General features: G+C 44.3%; 1 protein-coding gene and 1 non-coding gene across 6 annotated transcripts in view; one reads left to right on the top strand and one right to left on the bottom strand.

The window, feature by feature from the left end:
- The window catches only part of LOC101022310 (zinc finger protein 565), a 38,203-nt gene extending 32,786 nt beyond the window's left edge, over positions 1-5,417 (bottom strand). The window contains exon 1 of one of the 3 annotated variants that reach the window (XM_003915393.3): positions 5,221-5,417. The gene's annotated coding sequence lies outside the window, so the exon portion shown is untranslated. Of the gene's footprint in view, positions 1-4,954; positions 5,044-5,220 lie in introns of those variants that run through there. The other 2 variants (XM_003915392.4, XM_009194234.3) reach the window with 2 other exon arrangements.
- On the top strand, positions 5,403-20,152 carry LOC101022908. Of its 3 annotated transcripts, XR_004180317.1 has the most exons (4): positions 5,403-5,529; positions 8,942-9,015; positions 18,800-18,873; positions 20,117-20,152. It is a non-coding gene; the product is annotated as an uncharacterized LOC101022908 (transcript). The 3 variants fall into 3 exon arrangements; XR_004180316.1 differs by lacking the exon at positions 20,117-20,152 and having other exon boundaries at positions 18,803-19,770; XR_004180315.1 differs by lacking the exon at positions 20,117-20,152 and having other exon boundaries at positions 18,800-19,770.
- The last annotated feature ends 1,493 nt before the right edge of the window (positions 20,153-21,645 follow it).

Here is a 21,645-nt window from a genome sequence, read left to right as displayed (position 1 = left end):
AATGGAGGCAAGACATGATGGTTCACATCTATAATCCCAGAACTTTGGGATGCCGAGGAAGGAGCATCACTTGAGGTCAGGAGCTCGAGACCAGCCTGGGCAAATAGTGGGACCCTTGTCTCCACAAAAAAATTTAAAATTATATTTTAAAAAAAGGAAATGGAGGCCGGGCGTGGTGGCTCATGCCTGTAATTACAGCACTTTGTTTTTTTTTTTGTTTTTGTTTTTTTTTTTTTTTTTGAGACGGAGTCTCGCTCTGCCGCCCAGGCTCGAGTGCAGTGGCCGGATCTCAGCTCACTGCAAGCTCCGCCTCCCGGGTTCACGCCATTCTCCTGCCTCAGCCTCCCAAGTAGCTGGGACTACAGGCGCCCGCCATCTCGCCCGGCTAGTTTTTTGTATTTTTTAGTAGAGACGGGGTTTCACCGTGTTCGCCAGGATGGTCTTGATCTCCTGACCTCGTGATCCACCCGTCTCGGCCTCCCAAAGTGCTGGGATTACAGGCTTGAGCCACCGCGCCCGGCCAATTACAGCACTTTGGGAGGCAGAGGCGGGAGGATCACCTGAGGTCAGGAGTTTGAGACCAGCCTGACCACCATGGCAAAAACCCGTCTCTACTAAAAATACAAAAAAACATTAGCTGGGTGTGGTGGTGGGCGCCTGTAATCCCAGCCACTCGGGAGGTTGAGGCAGGAGAATTGCTTGAACCCGGGAGGTGGAGGTTGCAGTGAGCTGAGATGGCGCCATTGCACTCCAGCCTGGGCAACAAGAGTAAAACTCTGTCTCAAAAAAAAAAAAAAAGGAAATGGAGAGAAGTCTAGAATGAACCCTGTAGTGTTGCACTGAAATTGGAGATACTATATGAACTCATGAATTATTTCTATATACATACATATAAACATATTTCATAGCTGAGAGGACCTGGAAGCAATGAAATCTCAGAAGCAATGAGATATCTAACCTTGGTTTCAAAAAATCTTTTTTTTTTTTTTTTTTTTTGAGACAGGGTCTTGTTTCATCACCCAGGCTGGAATGCAGTGGTATAATCTTGGCTTGCTGCAACCTCTGCCTCCCGGGCTCAACCAATCCTCCGGCCTTAATCTCCTGAGTAGCTGGGACTACAGGTACTTGCCAACACACCTGGCTAAAAAAAATCATTTTCTAATAAAAGGAACCAATAGTCCCTGGGAAATTTGTAGATTCCAGGACTGGGGTAGGGAAAGTACCATATCAATGTGGAACACCTTGCAGTGCCAGAAAATAAATAATAAAAATAATAAATAAAGAGGCCACATTGAAAGGACACAGGAATCAATTAGAAGGGGCTCCCAGTGGCCAAATGTATGATAATTTCAGCGAAAAAATGATAGCAATGAATATATAACCTATAGAATAAAAGAAATTATAACCTACAGAAGAAATTCCAGTCTATACTTACAGAAATAATTAAGTAAATAAATAAATGGGGAAGAAGAAAAATATCTTTCTAACAGTAAGATTCTAATGAATAAGGCCGGGTAAGGTGGCTCACGCCTGTAATACCAGCATTTTGGGAGGCCAAGGTGGGCAGATCACCTGAGATCAGGAGTTCAGGACCAGCCTGTCCAACACGGTGAAAATCCATCTCTACTAAAAATAGAATTATTAGCCGGGCATGGTGGCGCATGCCTGTAATCCCAGCTACTTGGGAGGCTGAGGCAGGAGAATCGCTTGAACCCAGGAGGCAGAGGCTGCAGTGAGCCTAGATCGTGCCACTGCATTCCCGGGCTGGGCAACAAGAGCCAAACTCCATCTCTCACACACACATACACACACACACACACAAATTAAAAAAAAAAATCTAATTGATAAACATAGAAGGGATGAGGGAAACAAACCAAAAAATCCCACAATTTGACAAATAGCTGGTAACAACTTTTTCAGGCAAGCGTCATTGATGGATAAGACTAATAACGAAAGTAGGATAAGAAACGGGATATTCACATAGGCTTAAAGTATTTCTTCATGAGACATGTATCAATTATAATGGGAAAAACAGTGACTTTGCAGCAGAGAAATCTGGCAATCACCATCTTAACCAAGCGGTTAAAATTAATACCACTCGGCTGGGCACGGTGGCTCAAGCCTGTAATCCCAGCACTTTGGGAGGCCGAGACGGGTGGATCACGAGGTCAGGAGATCGAGACCATCCTGGCTAACACGGTGAAACCCCGTCTCTACTAAAAAAATACAAAAAACTGGCCGGGCGAGGTGGCGGGCGCCTGTAGTCCCAGCTACTCAGGAGGCTGAGGCAGGATAATGGCGTAAACCCGGGAGGCGGAGCTTGCAGTGAGCGGAGATCCGGCCACTGCACTCCAGCCTGGGCGACAGAGCGAGACTCCGTCTCAAAAAAAAAAAAAAAAAAAGCAAAAAAAATTAATACCACTCATAGTGTAACAAATTGACCTCGTGGGTCCCTGGCATGATGCACTCAGAAGGGTACATCGCTTTTGGAGTATTCTTGCCCCAAAGGCAGAATCTGAATTTAATCAACAGGAAATATCAGATAATCCCAAAGAGAGGAACATTCTACACTACAGACTCTACAAAATAAATGATCAACATGGTGAAACCCCGCTGTATTAAAAATACAAAAAATTGGCTGGGCGTGTCAAAGGAGTTACAAAAAGGAAAATGGAGACCAGACATGGTAGTTCACATCTCTAATCCCAGCACTTTGGAATGCTGAGGCAGGAGGATCACTTGAGGCCAGGAGTTCGGACCAGCCTGGCCAACATGGTGAAACCCCGTCTCTACTAAAATTATAAAAAGTCAGCTGGGTGTGGCAGCACATGCCTGTAATCTCAGCATGTCAGGAGGCTGAGGCAGAAGAATCGCTTGGGCCCGGGAGGCGGAAGTTGCAGTGAGCTATCACAGCACTGCACTCCAGCCTGGGTGACACAGCAGGACTCCATCTCAAAAAAAAAAAAAAAAAAAAAAAAGAAAAGAAAGAAAAAAACAAGAGTAAATGGGAATTCTATTTTTGTAACATTTTAAAGTATTAAATTAATTCAAAATGAAAAGCAAAGAAAAAAATTTAAAAGAACATTAGGTATGTAGGGAGCAGAGAGGACATAGGCCTTTCAGTACATCTCCAAGGCATCCAGTAAATTACTCCTATGGCAAATACTGGAGACCAGGTTACTTTGGTGGGGGTGAGGGTGATGGTGCGGTGGTTCTGAAGTTTTAGAAGAGGGAAAGAAAAGCATGTGCTGAAAAACAAGAAGGATTTCAGGGAAATAGAATAAAACTTGATGTACTTGAACTTGGCACCTTTCTTGGAGAAGGGTTAAGAGAAAGGAATCATGAACAACCAGGTCATTTTTGAACCATCATACCCCTTCCCTACCACATAGGGGAGTGTGGTCAGAGAAGACCAGGCATTTGCCTAAATCCAGTGTCACTCAGAAAGGCTGAGGTCACTACTGTCCAGGGCCAGAATCTGTCCTAACTTCAAAGATTCTGCATGGGTCAAGCACTAGAGTCACTAGCACACTTTGTGCTGCACATACAGTTAGTGTCACACAAACATAACCACAAATCCACCCTTTCATATTTTCGAGACAGGGTCTCGCTCTGTCACCCATGCTGGAGTGCAGTGGCTCAAACATAGCTCACTGCAGCCTTGACCTCTCAAGTTCGAGATCCTCCCACTTCAGCTTCCTGGGTAGCTGGGACCACAGGCGCGGGCCACCACACTCAGATAATTTTTAATTTTTTTTTTTTTTTTGAGATGAAGTCTTGCTCTTGTCCCCCAGGCTAGAGTGCGATGGTGCGATCTCGGCTCACTGCAACCTCTGCCTCCTGGGTTCAAGCGATTCTCCCGCCTCAGCCCCTGAACAGCTGGGATTACAGGCGTCTGCCACCACACTCAGCTAATTTTTGTACTTTTAGTAGAGATGGGGTTTTATCATGTTGGCCAGGCTGGTCTAGATCGCCTGACCGCACGTGATTCACCCACCTCGGCCTCCCAAAGTGCTGGGATTACAGGCGTGAGCCACTAAGCCCGGCCTTTAATTTTTTTTTTTGTACAGGCCAGGCTGGTCTCGAACTCCTGGGCTCAAGTGATTCTCCCACCTCGGCCTCCCAGAGTGCTGATGTGAGCCACCAAACCTGGCCCTACATTCACTCCTGAGACACACAGTACACAATCACAGACTCACTTTCACCTCCATATCTTTCCAGTCACAATACCTCTACAGTCACAATCACATACCCGCTAAGACACACCTAGTCACACAATCTACTCTCCACTGTGATACACAGTCACTCCCATATAGTCACAAGTTCCACACACCAACACCCACAAATTCCTCATGTAGTCACAATCACACACCCACTCAGGGGACACACGCCATCACTGGTACTTTACGGCACCCAGTCACAACTGAACTTTCACTGTGGACATACACACAGTCACACTCACACAAGCAGTGGAATCCCACTCCTGCATACACAGCACCACTCATCCCCCTGCCACACACACACCAAGGGACACAGGAACACACAAGCGGCGTCACCGCATAGTCACAAGCACAGACAACCAAAACCACGCATAAACCTTGGAGACATGAATCACAACCGCACACCCGCAGTGGTCACACAGTCACAACTGTACTCACACCCCAGGAACAGGGCGAACAGGCCACATCTACAACGGGGACACACGCAGTGTCACCCCCGGTCACAAGGACCCTGCACCCCACTACTCACTATCACACATGGTTACAAAAAAACCACCAGACAGACACCCTGGAGACAGGCGGTTACACCTGCACCGTTGCAGACACCCACACCCGGCCATACAGTCACAAAGACACATTCAGAACCGCGCATCCGCAGCCCGCTCCCGCCTGCGCGCACAGATCCGAGGCTCCGGACACGCCCCGGCCCCGCCCAGGACTCCCAGACCCCTCACCTTCTGCCTCCCCTGGTCGCGTCCGGGTCCTTGCGGAGCTAACAAGCTCGCCACGACGTCAAGAACGACGTAACGTCAGGCCGCTGTGGGCTCTGGGAATTGTAGTCCAGAGCCACATCGGCCAGAGACAAAATGGCGTTCTCTTATTTCTGAGTCGGGGCCTGACCCGTTTTGACATTTTTGCGCCCGCGAGGCTTCGGAGAGGGCGTCGCCACTCCAGCCCCTCCAGCAAGCTTGAAGTCATCTAACGCTAAAGGACTACTTACCTCAAGAGCTCCATCGTCACAGAAGGAGGCACCCAGGTTCGCGGGGGGAGGGGAGGAGACAGAGAGTCGACCAGTAAAGCCTCAAGGGAAATGTAGTCCAAGGCCCGAGAAGCGGCGTTGCTGGTAATAGAAGGTAATTCAGTACCAGCCTGGGCCTGGCCGCGGTGACCGAGGCGGGCCGCGTCGCGGAGACTTCTGGGAGTGCTTCCTCGCCTTCGGAGTGCGCAAGCGTAGCGCACCGAGTGGACATTTTGGTCTTTGTCCGCGGGTCAGTACGGCCCCTGGGTCCACGTGGCGCGAAAGTAGGAGGTGGGATCTGGGCGTCTCGGGTCGGTCGGACCGGGGAGGTTAAAGGGGAGGATTCCTGATCTTTAGGGGCGCGGCGCGAGGGCAGGGAGTGGGTCTAAGAGCTTCTGGCCTACGTGCAGGGCGGAGGTGGGGGCCTCTGAGGCGGGTTTGAGCCAGTGTGACCCTGAGTTTGTCCGCAAAGTTTGACCCGATGTTTGGGATTGTTGAGTGAATGTGAAACCGGGTATGGGATTGTGTGTGATTGTGCCTAAGAGGGAGATGTAGGAGACCAACATTGAGGTATAAGGTTTGAGCTGCACTTCCCTTGTGGAAAGTGCTGATAATTATAACGGTGCCATCTTCCTGGAGCGTCTTTTTTACTTGAAAATGGAAGGGGTGGAAAAGCTAAGTGTTGAATAATTTAAAAACGAGTTTTTATATAAAAGCATTTATTTTTAATTGGAGTGGAATGCAAATCACCGTGACTTTTTTTTTTTTTTAAACGAGTGTTTCAGAAGAACTTTTGTTTCGGGGCGCCTGCTTCAAACTGTTCAAATCCCTAAATCTTTGGGGTGTTTTAATAGGGCTGTTAAGCAGACCCCTAGGTTAAATAACATTGTACGCTTTAAGAAGCAATGCCATATAACGGCGCCCAGGATGAGGGAGTCAAAGGTTTTAGGTTAGGCACAGTTATCCTCATTTTTTGAAGAAAGCTTAATTGTTGCTGTGTTTATCTATGAGTCTGGACTAAATCCTAGGTGTCTTAATTTCTTAGTGAGTCGAGGCGTTCTCAGGTTGTATGGATTTTGTGAAGTGATAAAACTACTGACGTCTCCAAAGATGCTTTTTCTAAGGAAGTCACCCCCCACCCGCCGTCGTCATTGACATAGTTTTAAATTATAAAAAGTTAAATTAATTGAGTACCAAATTAATATCTACAAATAAATAGCTTTCTGATTTACAAATATCAATTAGAATACATAATTGAAGAAAACTAATATTTACAATAGCAGTAAAAAGATAAAGTATTGTGGAAGAAACTTAGGAAAGGTTCAAAACTATTGGGAAAGAACTTTAAAATACTACTAAGGGGCATGACATGTGAACAAATAAATATACCATGTGACATTAAGAAGTGTGCGCAAACTTAAGTAAATGTATAAAATTAAATGTGATCTTGGTCGGGCGCGGTGGCTGGTGCCTGTAATACTAGCACTTTGGGAGGCAGAGATGGGTGGATTACTTGAGGTCAGGAGTTCGAGACCAACCTGGCCAACATTGTGAAATCCCATCTCTACTAAAAAATAAAAATAAAAAACTACAAAAATTAACCGGATGTGGTGGTGGGCGCCTGTAATCTCAGCTACTGCGGAGGCTGAGGCAGGAGAATCGCTTGAATCGGGAGGCGGAGGTTGCAGTGAGCCGAGATCTCGCCACTGCACTCCAGCCTGGACAAGAGCGAGACTCCGTCTCAGATAATAATAATAATAATAATAATAATATAATAATAATGTGATCCTAGTGAAAGTATGGACAGGCTTTTCTCTTTTGGAACTAGGGGAACTGATCCTAGACTTACTATGGAAAAATAAACAAGCTGCAAGAGCCAGTAACTGAAAAATAAAAGGCGTTGGCCAGGCTGTAATCCCAGCACTTTGGGAGGCCGAGGCGGGCGGATCATGAGGTCAGGAGATCAAGACCATCCTGACTAACACGGTGAAACCCTGTCTCTACTAAAACAAATATTAAAAAATTAGCCGGGCGTGGTGGTGGGCACATGTAATCCCATCTATGGGGGAGGCTGAGACAGGAGAATGGCGTGAACCTGGGAGGCGGAGCTTGCAGTGAGCCGAGATGGCGCCACTGCACTCCAGCCTGGGCGACAGAGCGAGACTCCCTCTCCAAAAAAAAAAAAAAAGGCGTTGAGGTGTGGGGAGGTGGGGGCCCGACACATTTTAAAATGTAAAGCCTCAGGCCGGGCGTGGTGCTCAGACCTGTAATCCCAGCAGTTTAGGTGGCCAAGGCAGGAAGATGGCTCAAGTCCAGGAGTTAGAGATCAGCGTGGGCAACATAGTGAGATCTCCTGTAGTCCTAGCTGCTTGGGAGGCTGAGGTGGGAGGATCACTTGAGCCCAGGAGGTAAAGGCTGCAGTGAGCAGAGATCCTGGCGACTGCATTCCAGCTTGGTTGACAGCCAGACCCTGTCTTTTTTTTTTTTTTTTGAGATGGAGTCTCTCTGTTGCTCAGGCTAGAGTGCAGTGGCACAATCTGTGCTGGCTGCAACTTCTGCCTCCTGGGTTCAAGCGATTCTCTTGCCTCAGCCTCCCGAGTAGCTAGGATTACAGGTGCCCGCCACCACGCCTGGCTAGTTTTTTTGTATTTTTAGTAGAGAAGGGGTTTCACCAGGCTGGTCTCAAACTCTTGACCTCAAGTGATCTGCCCACCTCGGGCTCCCAAAATGCTAGGATTACAGACACGAGCCACTGCGCCCGGCCGACCCTGTCATAAGAAAGAAAGGAGAGAGAGAGAAGAAAGAAAGAAAAAAAAAAAAACAGTTCATGCCCATCATTGGGAGTTTGGTGTACATCGATACAACAAAATCACTGGGAGTTTGGTGTACATCAATACAACAAAATCATACATAGCTGTAGAAAAGAATGAGGAGGAAGCTCTTTATATACTGAGACTGAAATAACTTCCAAATGTATTGTTAACTGAGAGCAAGGTGCAGAATGTAGAGTATGATGCACGATGCATTTGGAATAAGAAAAGGGGTAATAAGAATATGTATTTATAATCCCAGCACTTTGGGAGGCCAAGGCGGGCCGATCACCTGAGGTCAGGAGTTTGAGACCAGCCTGACCAACATGGAGAAACCCCATCTCTACTAAAAATACAAAATTAGCAAGCTGGCCTGGTGCATGCCTGTTAATCCCAGCTACTCGGGAGGCTGAGGCAAGAGAATCGCTTGAACCCAGGAGGCGGAGGTTGCGGCGAACAGAGATTGCGCCATTGCACTCCAACCTGGGCAACAAGAGTGAAACTCTGTCTCAAAAAAAAAAAATTCAAAAGATACATAAGAAACTAATAAAACTGGCTATCTGTTGGGGGTGGGGGTACTGGAATAGACAGGGCAAAGGCAAATAGGCATTTATGTTTGTTTTCTATGAATGTAATATATATACTAAAATTTATTTTTTGTTTTATTTTATTTTATTTTTTTGAGATGGAGTCTTGCTCTGTCACCCAGGCTGGAGTGCAGTGTGCTGCCATGCCTGGCTAATTTTTGTATTTTTAGTAGAGATGGGGTTTCACCATGTTGACCAGGCTGGTCTCGAACTCCTGAACTCATGTGATCCGCCTGCCTCGCCCTCCCAAAGTGCTGGGATTACAGGCGTGAGCTAATTTTTTTTTTTTTTTTTTTTTTTTTAAAGGAAGACATAGGCCAAGGAGCCAGACTTCCTGTGTTAACTCCTTCCTCTGCCACTTTTTACCTTGGGGACCTCAGGTAGGTACTTAAACCTTGGGCCTCAGTTGCTCATTTCATAGTATACAGATAATAGCAATATTTGATTCAAAGGGTGGTTGTGCAGCTCCAGAAGTTAATACATGTAAAATTCTAAGAATAGTCCCAAGTGTGCAGTAAGTACTTGATTAATGTTAAATACTAGTACTTTTTATTACTAGCTGCAAAAAAATGCTTCCTCAGAAAATATAGTCCAGCCATTAGTACTGTGTCTGGTAGGAATTTCTGAAAGAATAAGATATGTAGATGTACTTTTTTTGTTTATATATATATATATTTTTTTTTTTTTTTTTTTTTTTTGACGGAATCTCACTCTGTTGGCCAGGCTGGAGTGCCGTGGCCTGATGTCAGCTCACTGCAAGCTCCGCCTCCCTGGTTCACGCCATTCTCCCGCCTCGGCCTCCTGAGTAGCAGGGACTTTAGGTGCCTGCCACCACATCTGGCTAATTTTGTTTTTGTATTTTTAGTAGAGATGGGGTTTCACAGTATTAGCCAGGATGGTATGGGTCTCCTGACATCGTGATCCACCCGCCTCAGCCTCCCCAAAGTCCTGGGATTACAGGCGTGAGCCACTGTGCCAGGCCTGATATTTCTATATTTTATTTTTTTTACTTCAAATTTTCTGTGGATGTTTCCTTTTTTAACTGGAATGAGGAAGTTAGATTTGTTTTTTGTTTTTTGAGATGGGGTCTCACTCTGTGGCTCAGGCTGGGTGCACTGGTGCGATCACAGCTCACTGCACCATCCACCTCCTGGGCTCGAGAGACCTTCCCACCTCAGCCCCACCCCCACAGTGGTTGGGACTACAGGTGTGCCACCACAGCCTGCTAATTGTTAAACTTTTTTTTTTTTATAGCGATAGGGTCTTACTGTGTTGCCCAGGCAGGAAGTTAGATTTCTGTGTTTGAGTTATATTTATCTTTAGAAAGTCATCACCACCCGCTCCTTTGGGAGATTTGTTCTTTGATTTCTATGATTGCTTTCACATGGTTCTAATTCAAAATCTCTGATTTTTTTTTTTTTTTTAATTCTAATTGTGATTCATTTTTGGCCAGAATACATCAGAGGTGATCTTACGTACTTCAAATTGCATACCATTAGGAGAGATATACCAGATGGCTGGTGATTGTTACTTCCCTTTAACCAAAATGTTATGTTTACTTTGGTTCATTCTCCATCAATCATTTAGTGGATGGTTTTAGAACCAATAAATAATTCTTGGCTGGATGAGTAACTTTCTACAGGGCTTGTAAAGTGATGATTTTCTGGGTTTTTCGTTGTTGTTTGTTTTGTATAAAAATATAGTACTCTATACGTTAAGAGAAACTTCTAGGAACAAACTAAAAATGATCGCTGGAAGTGTAGTCTTAATTTCTCTTGTCTTTTTATTCCTTTTACATTTATTTGATTGTTATGTCAAATTATATCTTTTTTTTTCCCCCTGGCTTTTTCTTTCTTAAACGTCATCCTAAAGTTGTGTATATTTAGCGTGTTCTAGAATCAGCTGCACTTTTTGATGCCAGTGGACACCCCTTCAGGTCATTCTTGTCTCATTTCGACAGACATCATTTATCTTGGAAGGTTTTCCTGCACTGCAGGCTTACTTGAACCTTCCTCCCAGACTTGGAATTGGCCACTTTTCCAAGGAGCTCTGGTTCCTTTTATTGGAGAATAGTGTTAGAGATAAGATGGAGGGTGTGCTCATTGGCCAGGGGTAACATTGTTTTAAGGCCATTTTAAATGCCAGAACATTTAAAAAATACATTTTAAATGTATTTTTAAAAATCATGAGTCCATATTTGTATTTCTAATTCAGTTTAAATGGTATAGTATTTTTACCTAATTTCTTAGCTCCTAGTTGTTTATTTTTATTTTTTTTTCTAGACAGAGTCTTGCTCTGTTGCCCAGCCTGGAGTGCAGTGGCAGGATCTCAGCTCACTGCAACCTCCACCCCCTGGGTTCAAGTGATTCTCCTGCCTCAGCCTCCCGAGTAGCTGGGACTACAGGCACGTGCCACCACATTCAGCTAATTTTTTATATTTTTAGTAGAGATGGGATTTCACCGTGTTAGCCAGGATGGTCTCGATCTCCTGGCGTCGGGTGATCCCCCCACCTCAGCCTCCCAAAGTGCTGGGATTACAGGCATGAGCCACCGTGCCTGGCCTCCTAGTTGTATTTTATAGTAAAAACTTGAAACAAGTTATAAGTACTTATTTTCTTTGCTTTATCCTGCAATGTAAAGAAAATGGTTTCAGTAACAATGCTGATATTAGTAGTAACTGTAAACATACTGTATCATGTTAAAAAATTCTTTAATATATGTAGCTATTTTTGTTTTTTTTTGAGACGGAGTCTCGCTCTGTCACCCAGGCTGGAGTGCAGTGGCCGGATCTCAGCTCACTGCAAGCTCCGCCTCCCGGGTTCACGCCATTCTCCTGCCTCAGCCTCCCGAGTAGCTGGGACTACAGGCGTCTGCCACCTCGCCCGGCTAAGTTTTTTTTTTTTGTATTTTTTAGTAGAGACGGGGGTTTCACTGTGTTAGCCAGGATGGTCTCGATCTCCTGACCTCGTGATCCGCCCGTCTCGGCCTCCCAAAGTGCTGGGATTACAGGCTTGAGCCACCACGCCCGGCCGCTATTTTTGTTCTTAAAATGCACGTTTTTTTTTTCTTTTTCCTTTTTTTTTTTTTTTTTTTTTTTTTTTGAGACAGAGTCTCGCGGTATTGCCTGGGCTAGAGTGCAGTGGCACAATCTCAGCTCACTGCAACCTCTGCCTCCTGGGTTCAAGTGATTCTCCTGCCTCAGCCTCCCTAGTAGCTGGGATTACAGGCATCCACCAGCACGCCCAGCTAATTTTTTTTGTTTTTTGAAATGTTGTCTTACTCTTTCGCCCAGGCTGGAGTGTAGTGGTGTGATCTCAGCTCACTTGCAACATCTGCCTCCCAGGTTCAGTGGATTCTCCTGCCTCAGCCTCCCAAGTAGCTGGGATTATAGGTGCCAGCCACCATGCCCAGCTAATTTTTGTGTTTTTGGTAGAGACGGTGTTTCACCATGTTGGCCAGGCTGGTCTCCAACTCCTGACCTCAAGTGATCTACCCGCCTTGGCCTCCCAAAGTGCTGGAATTTCAGGCATGAGCCACCGAGCCCACCTTTTAAAATGCATCTCACTGAAGATGTGTGTAGTCAAAAGCACTCTGTTCTAAAGTCATTTGAAATTGTTTTTCTGAGGAATTATGTTGCAAAGTTAACATACAGTTGGGTTAATTTGTTTTTTGTTTTTTTTTGTTTTTTTTTTTGAGACGGAGTCTTGCTCTGTCGCCTGGCCTGGAATGCAGTGGCCGGATCTCTGGATCTCAGCTCACTGCAAGCTCCGCCTCCCGGGTTTACGCCATTCTTCTGCCTCAGCCTCACGTGTAGCTGGGACTACAGGCGCCCGCCACCTCGCCCAGCTAGTTTTTTGTATTTTTTAGTAGAGACGGGGTTTCACCGTGTTAGCCAGGATGGTCTCGATCTCCTGACCTCGTGATCCGCCCGTCTCGGCCTCCCAAAGTGCTGGGATTACAGGCTTGAGCCACCGCGTCCGGTCATTTGTTGTTTTCAGGTTAAGGAACTGCTTTTTTTTCTTTTTGAGACAGAGTCTCGCTCTGTCACCCAGGCTGGAGTGCAGTGGTGTGATCTTGGCTCACTGCCAGCTCTGCCTCCCGGGTTCACACCATTCTCCTGCCTCAGCCTCCCGAGTAGCTGGGACTACAGGCGTCCACCACCACACCCAGCTAATTTTTTGTATTTTTAGTAGAGACAGGGTTTCACCGTGTTAGCCGAGATGGTCTTGATATCCTGATCTCATGATCCACCTGGGATTACAGGCATAAGCCACCTTGCCAGGCCAAGGGACTGCTTTTTAAAAAATGAATTTGATTACTATTGAAGTGAGTAATTCATTTCTGTGATTCAACAAAGATCTGTCTCACAGAGATATCTTATTCTGCTCCCTTCCCCACCCAGTCACATTCTTCTTTGTCTTATATAAACATGTCTTGTTTTTTTTGTTTGCTTCTTGTTTTTTGTTCAAGTGGGTTTTTTGTTTTTTTGTTTTCTCACTAGTATATATTTTTCTTCACTCCTATTTCCCCCCTCCTTACATAAAAGATAGCATACCATATGCACCTCTCTGTATCTCACTTTCCTTAATAACAATATGTCCTGGAGATAGCCCTTCCTTTTTTTTTTTTTTTTGAAATAGTCTCGCTCTGTCACCTAAGCTGGTGTGCAGTGGTGTGAACGTGGCATACTGCAGCCTCCAACTCCTGGGCTGAAGTGATCCTCCTGCCTCAGCCTCCTGTGTAGCTGGGACCACCACACCTGGCTTTTTTACTTTCTGAAGAGACGAGGTCTCACTATGTTTCCCAGACTGGTCTCGAACTCCTGAGCTCAAGCAGCCCTCCTCTCTTGGCTTCCCAAAGTGTTGGGATTACAGGTGTGAGCCACTGCACCCAGCCAAGATGTTCCTTCTGAATCATAATCTTTAAAAATAATTTTTTTTTTTTTAGCTGCTGTATAAATAAGATGTCATTGTTTGGATGCACCATAGTTGATTCAGTTAATCCAGTTGTTGAGTATTTGGTTTGTTTCCCGTCTTCTGCTGTTGCTAACAATGCAGTAATGAATAACTTTTATGTGTGCCATTTTATACTGACACAGGAGTAGCTCTAAACTAGACTGCTATTAATACAAATGGCACTGCCCAGTGGGTAAGTACTTACACTCCCACGAACATGTGCAAGAGCACCTTCCCCTCAAGCTCACCATGTGTAGTGTTGAATATTTGATATTTAGCTAGGGGCATAAGAGACAATCAGAACTTCAGTGTAGGTTTCATTTACATCCCTTCTTATGAGTGAGAGAGAATTTTTTTTTATATGTTTAAAGACCCGTATGTATTAATCTAGGAACTGTCTATTCATATCCTTTTCACCATTTTTCTATGGGGTGTCTTTTCCTTAGAGGAGCTGTTTATACATTAGAAAGGTTAACCCTATATGAAATGAGTGGTGGTTTTTTTTTTTTTTTAAGTTTTTCATTTGCATTTGACATTGTTCACAGTGGTTGTTTCTTTTTTGTTTAATCTTGCAGAATCAGGAGGTTTTGTTTGTTTCAATTTAGTAATAATAGTTTTTTTTTTTTTAAACATAGCTATGCTTAGAATGAGCTCCCTGTGGTTGGTGAGCGCAGAGGCATCCCCGCACCACACCAAAGAGCTTTTTACTTATGTTTTTTTTGGTTTTTGTTTTTTTTTTTTTTTTTGAGATGGTGTCTCGCTGTGTCGCCCAGGCTGGAGTGCAAAAAAGAGTCTTTATGTTCACTATTTTTAAGATGCCACTTTGATTATATACTAAATTCTCACATTTATTTGGTCTGTTTCTGGGTATGAGCAGAAAGACTGAGGACACTGCTATAGCCCAGGTGTAACAACCAGGGAAAATATTTATCTTTTTACTATTGAGGCTTTATCATTGTGTTTTACTTTGTGGTATAGTTAGTCTCCTAATTGCTCGTCGTTTTCAGTGGTTCCTGGCTATTCTTGCTTGTTTATTTTTCTTTGTAAACTTTAGGATTAGCTTGTCTAGTTCCAGAAGGGGAAAAGATAGAACTTATTTTGTTATTTTTATTGGGATTGCATTAAATTTGTAATATAACTTGGGAATAGGGACATTTTTATGACATTAAATATTCCTTTTTATGTGCGTGGTATGTATTCTGATTTCTTTTTGGGTCGTCTGGGGTGTTTAAAATTTTTTTTCATACAGATTTGGACACTTCTTAATAAGTTTATTTCTGGATATTTTGTTTTATGTTGCTATTATGAATGGAGTCATTGTTGCTATATATAAAGCTGTTGATTTCTACATATTAATATTATTCTCTGTTTTCCTTACTTAGTTATTTGTAATTAGATTACATAATTGAGGCAGTGGGCATCCTTGTCTGTTTAGAATCTAATAGAAATGCCTTCAGTGTTTTTCTGTTACTTTTATTATGATGATTTGCTTTTCAATGTTTTTACATTAGATAAGATACTGGCTTTTGGGGTCAGATATAGGTTATGATTATATAAATATAGATTATCCACGCTGCCTGGGTCGGTGGGGGTGTGAGCAGAAAGACTGAGGATACTGCTAATAGCCCAGGTGCAACAATCAGGGAAAATCTATTAATTGAGGAAACAAAAATCCCTCAAAATTTCATTATTGCATCCTTAAAAAAAAATCAAATGGAACAATAATAGGATGTCCATTCCTATTCTTCTGTTTACTGTCCATTCGCTTCTTTTGGGTGACTGTTTCTTTACTCATTTCCTCTGTTTTTCTTTTGCAGTCTGTAGCTTTGCTTGCTTCTTAAAATTTTCGTCTTAAGTTCATTTTGTTATGTTTCAGTTTTCATCTGCTTTGTGATTCTTAATTTTTTTTTTTTTCCGGCTCACTGCAACCTCAACCTCCCAGGCTTAAGCAGTCCTTTTGTCTCAACCTTGCAAGTAGCTGGGACTACAGGTACATACCACCACACCTGGCTAATTTTTTGTATTTTTGTTTAGTGATAAGGTCTCACTTTGTTGTGCAGGCTGGTCTTGAACTCCTGGGCTCAAGCAGTCTACCCACCTCAGCCTCTCAAAGTGCTGGAATTACAGGCATGAGTCACCAAGCCCTCCTCCTGCTTTGTGATTCTTTTTTTTTTGTTTTTTTTGTTTTTGTTTTGAGACAGGGTCTTGCTTTGTCACCCAGGCTGGAGGGCAGTGGCGTGATCACGGCTCGCTGCAACGTCCACCTCCCAGGCTCAAGCAATCCTCATGTTTCAGCCTCCCAAGTAGCTGGGACTACAGACGTTTACCACATCACACCCTGCTAATTTTTGGATCTGGATTTTTTGCAGAGTTGGGATCTTGTCATGTTGCCTAGGCTGGTCTTGAACTTCTGAGCTCAAGTGATCCTGCCCACCTTGGCTTCCCAAAGTGCTGGGATTACTGGCATGAGCCACTGCATCCAGCCCACAGTAACATTCTCACTGTGTCTTCACCAGCAGTGATAGTCTGACAGCTGGCAAGTTCCCATTTCTGTTCTAGCCCTGTTCTGAGCTCCTGATCTGTATATCCAACTGCCTAATGGATCTGTGTGCCTGCATGTGTTCAGAAACCTACACTCTGAATGTACAGAATCTCAAACTTGATCTCCCTCCTGCAAGTTGCTTCCAGCCAACTCACCTCGGGTTCCTGTCATGTATGTTTTGGTTTAAATCATGCTCTAAGCCTTATGTCTCTGACACACTCCATTAGGAATTGGTGATCAAGCTTTTTCAACATATAGTGGATGGGGAGGTATATATGTGATAGAAACTTAAATTTTTTATGATTATGCTTTTTTATTTGATTACAACTTTATAGAAGAGTTGGAATAGTACAGAGAAGTCCCATATATCCTTTACCCAGTTTCACCAATCATTTACATTTTGGTGGTTTTATTTTTCCTTCTCTCTTTCTCCAAATGTGTATGATTTTTTTTTTTCCTGAACCATTTGAAACTAGTTGTGGACATGCTTCCTTTATCTATAAATACTTCAGCATGCATTTTCCAAGAACAAAAACTTCTCTTTCGTAACTACAGTATGGTGATCAAAATCGGGAAGTTTAACATTGATACATTAGTATTATTTAATCCAAAGTCGATATTCAAATTTGGTCAGTCATCCCAATAATGTCTACTATTGATTAAAAAAATTTTGGAGGGCCACGTGCGGTGGCTCATACCTGTAATCCTAGCCCTTTGGGAGGCCGAGGTGGGTTGGGAGTTCAAGACCAGCCTGACCAACACAGAGAAACCCCGTCTCTACTGAAAATACAGAATTAGCGGGGCATAGTGGCACATGCCTGTAGTCCCAGCTACTCGGGAGGCTGAGACAGGAGAATCGCTTGAACCTGGGAGGCGGAGGTTGCGGTGAGCTGAGATCGCTCCTCTGCGCTCCAGTCTGGGCAACAAGAGTGAAACTCCATCTCAAAAAAGAAAAAAAATTTTTTTTTGGCTGGGCGCAGTGGCTCATGCCTGTAATCCCAGCACTTTGGGAGGCTGAGGTGGGCGGATCACCTGAGGTCAGGAGTTCAAGACCAACCTGGCCAACATGGTGAAACCCCGTCTCTACTAAAAATACAAAAATTAGCTGGGTGTAGTGGCGCGCGCCTGTAATCCCTGCTACTCGGGAAGCTGAGGCAGGAGAATGGCTTGAACCCGGGAGGCAGATGTTGCAGTGAACCAAGATCACATCACTGTACTCCCAGCCTGGGCAACAGAATGAGTCTCTGTCTCAAAAAAAATCTGTCTCAAAAAAATATATATATATGTGTGTGTGTGTATGTGTGTGTGTGTATATATATATATATTTTTTTTTTCTGTTGGAGTGCAGTGACTATTCATAGGCATGATCATGTATTTGCAACCTCAAGTCCTAGGCTCGAGTGATCTTCCTGTCTCAGCCTCCTGAGAAGCTGGTACTGCGTGTGCACACCACTACACCTGGCTTAAAAATGTTTTTTGAACTAATGGATAAACCTATATTCTAGGATGTTTCTTTTCTTTTTTATGACAAGGTCTCACTTTGTCAGGCCACCTTGAACTCCTGGGCTCAAGTCATCCTCCCACCTCAGCCTCTTAAGTAGCTGAGACTATAGGCGCAGCGCACACCATTGCTCCCAGCTAATTTTGTATTTTTGTAGAGACGGGGTCTCGCTATGTTGTCTAGCCTGGTCTTGAACTCCTGGACTCAGATGATTCACCCACTTCCAGCCTCCTGAAGTGCTGGGATTATAGGTGTGAGCCACTGCACCTGGACCAGGACATTTCTAATATGAAATAGGGCATGGCGCGGTGGCTCACGCCTGTAATGCCAGCACTTTGGGAGGCTGAGGTGGGCGGATCACCTAAGGTCAGGAGTTCGAGACCAGCCTGGCCAACATGGTGAAACTCTGTCTCTGCTAAAAATACAAAATTAGCCAGGTGTGGTGGTACACACCTGTAATCCCAGCTACTCAGGAGACTGAGGCAGGAGAACTGCTTGAACCCAGGAAGCGGAGGTTGCAGTGAGCTGAGATTCCACCATTGCACTCCAGCCTGGGCAACAAGAGCGAAACTGTCTCAAAAAAGAAAGAAAGAAAGAAAGAATTTCACTCAGTATAATGCAAAGAGGGTAAATAGTAGGACTCCAGGAACATGTTTGAGTTTTTATTCTTGAGTACTGTCAGAACAACTTCCTACACATTGTGCCCATGTGCTTTAGTTCTGATGGGAGCATGTTGTTAAGGTCAGACGTGAGTGTTGAATTCATCTACGAATAGGGGTTGTAGTTAAATTCCTCTCAGGACCCTGCGTGGGAGTGTAGTGCTAGAGAAAAACAGCAACCACTCACACGAGGTGTGAATAGCTCTCTGTGTGAGTAAAATTCTGAAAGTTAATTCTCGCTTTTTCCCATTTGTGGATGTGTGTAGACTTTAAGTGGTTTAATGAGCATGGCTTTGAAGTTTAGGATTCTAATGGCCCTAGTCCTTCTGCTCATATGATTGTGTGTGCTTTAGTCAGTAAAGCAGAAGGTCATTACTTTGTTCTGTGCATCTTTGGAAATTGCACCCTCATTCTTCAGAAGGCCAGGAGACCCCAGGGCTCAACCTGAGTTCTAGGATGGTACTTTGGCCTCAGCATTAACGTTGTAATGCTCTGTCATTTCCCCAGTAGCAGGTTCTGTGATCCTCTGTTCAAGCCAGAAGACAAACTGCGTGGTGGAGAAGTGGGAAGGGTCTGTGCAGGTGAGTCAGTGACAGGCAGGCCACAGTTTTTCAGTCAGCATTAATACCTCTGAAGTGCTTCGAAGGATGTTTTCTTACAGGCTCTAGACGTAGAGTATTGCTTGTTGTGAGTTTTCTAGATTCCTGAATGACGCTTCCAGTCATCATTTTTGTGTGTTTCATTCTTCTTCTTCACCAGATTCTAGAGGGGCCAGGCGCCCCTCCTATTGCTGTTCTGACGTCAGCCTTCCTTCTTCGTCTGTGTTGCCACTGCAGTGGCTGTTCTCCTTCATCCTTGTCCCGTTTCCTGTCCTCACTCATTGTCCTTTATACTTTGTAAGACCTTACATATTGTCTGATATTTAAGTTCCTTTTTGTTACTACCTTCTCTCATCCTCTCAGAGACTGAATGCCTCAGAATTATATTTTACACCTGTTCTCACACTTCCCGTTGTCTTCTCATTTACCTCTGCCATCGTAGATCCGTGGACTCCTCTGCCTCCCTTCCTTCTGCCACCATGTACCACTGTCATAAGTTGTTGACCTAGAAATCAGTTTTCCCTATGCTACTTTTATGTGTGGGGGCATATATGTATGGCACAATCACAGCTCACTGCGGCCTCAGCTGCCTGGGCTGAAGTGATCCTCCAGTCTCAGATTCCCGAAAAAAATCTCCTCTTAGCTCCGACTCTTAGTCCTGCAGTTTTTTTGTAAAGTTGTGGTCATGTTTAAGAGTGTCACATATATCCTTCTTGAGGTAGCCTAGGAATAAGCCAGTATATTATATCTGTGCTGCAAATAAGTATACATATAAGCCCTAATTTTTCCTTTTCATGTAAATGGTGGTATATATTCTATTATGTACATAAGTTTTTTTCTTAGAATTCTCTGTCAACACATAATTTGTTATTTATTCATTTTTTTTTTTTTTTTTTTTTTTTTTTTTTTTTTTTTTTTTTGAGACGGAGTCTCGCTGTGTCGCCCAGGCTGGAGTGCAGTGGTGCGATCTCGGCTCACTGCAAGCTCCGCCTCCTGGGTTCACGCTATTCTCCCGCCTCAGCCTCCGAGTAGCTGGGACTACAGGCGCCCGCCACCTCGCCCGGCTATTTTTTTGTATTTTTAGTAGAGACGGGGTTTCACCATGTTAGCCAGGATGGTCTCGATCTCCTGACCTCGTGATCCACCCGCCTCGGCCTCCCAAAGTGCTGGGATTACAGGCTTGAGCCACCGCGCCCGGCCCATTTATTCATTTTTTTGGAGACAGAGTTTTGCTGTATCACGCAGGCCAGTCTTGGCTCACTGCAACCTCCGCCTCCTGGGGTCAAGAGATTCTTGTGCCTCAGGCTCCCAGGTAGCTGGGATTACAGGTATGTGCCTCCACACCTGGCTAATTTTTGTATTTTTTGTAGAGATGGGGTTTTGCCATGTTGGCCAGGCTGGTCTCCAGCTCCTGTCCCCAGGTGATCCACCGTGAGCCACCGTGCCTGGCTGACACGTAATTTACTTAACCTGCCTCCTACTAATGGACATTTAGGTTGTTTCCAGGCTTCTGCTATTGAAGACACAAGTATGTATACTTGTTTATATTGCTTTGCAGAAATACGAAGATTCAAAAGTACATAGCATTTACTTTTAAGTGGAATGCTGGGTCAAAGTTATGTTTATAAATTTAACTGAGATAAGCACATTGCTCTCAAAAGAAGTAAACCCATTTATGTTTCTACCAACCTGATATATTCACATCCTACAAGTATTTATTGCATGATATGTACTAGGTACTATTTCAGATGCTAGGGAAATGTCAGCTATCAAAACAGTCAAAAATTTCTTCCTCCTAGGGACTGTGTTGTAATTGGGAGAGACAAACAATGAATAAATACTTAAAAAATATATACTATCAGATAGTGATAAGTGCTATGGAAAGAAGTAAGGGAGACTGGCATAGAGAGGGGTAGTTGGGGTTGTAATTTTAAATCGGCTTGGTGGGGAAAGGTCTCACTGAATACCATTCGAAAAAGATCTGAAGAGTGTGAGAGTGGGCGTGCAGTATTGGGTGGAAGATCAGTAGCCAGAAAGAACAAAAATGTTAAAAGCCCTAAGGCAGGAGAAGCTTGCTGTCCCATTCAGAGAACAGTGATCAGGGCTGTGGGCTGGAAGAGAGAGGGCAAAAGGGAATAAGAGTAGCAGTGGTTAGGTAACAGGTCAAATCACATCTTCGGCATTGATTCTGAGTGATTTTGGAGACTCAACAGAGGGCCGACCTTCCTTCCTTCCTTCCTTCCTTCCTTCCTTCCTTCCTTCCTTCCTTCCTTCCTTCCTTCTCCTTTTCCTTTTCCCTTTCCTTTTCCTTTTCCTTTCTTTGAGTCTGAGTCTTGCTCTATCACCCAGGCTGGAGTATAGTGGCGCAATCTTGGCTCACTGTAACCTCTATCTTCCAGGTTCAAGCGATTCTCCCGCCTCAGCCTCTCGAGTAGCTGGGATTACAGGCGCCTGCCACCACGCCTGGCTAATTTTTATATTTTTAGTAGAGACAGGGTTTCACCGTGTTGGCCAAGGCTGGTCTCGAACTCCTGGCCTCAAGTGATCCACCTGCTTTGGCTTCCCAAAGTAATGGGATTCCAGGCATGAATCACTGCTCCCAGCGTATCAGAGGGCTTTCAGCAGAGGAATGATGAGATCAGAATTACATTTTGAAAGGAATAATCAGGTCTGTTATATAGAAAATAAACTATGTAGGGGCCAAGGCTATAAGGTTAATTGGAGGCCTTTTTCTTTTCTTTTTTTTTTTGAAAA

This window comes from Papio anubis, chromosome 20, assembly GCF_008728515.1.
Source record: "Papio anubis isolate 15944 chromosome 20, Panubis1.0, whole genome shotgun sequence".
In the NCBI taxonomy this organism is placed as follows: Eukaryota; Metazoa; Chordata; class Mammalia; order Primates; family Cercopithecidae; genus Papio; species Papio anubis.
The sequence above is the reverse complement of the archived record's forward strand: the minus strand, read 5'-3'. Positions and strand labels throughout refer to the sequence as shown.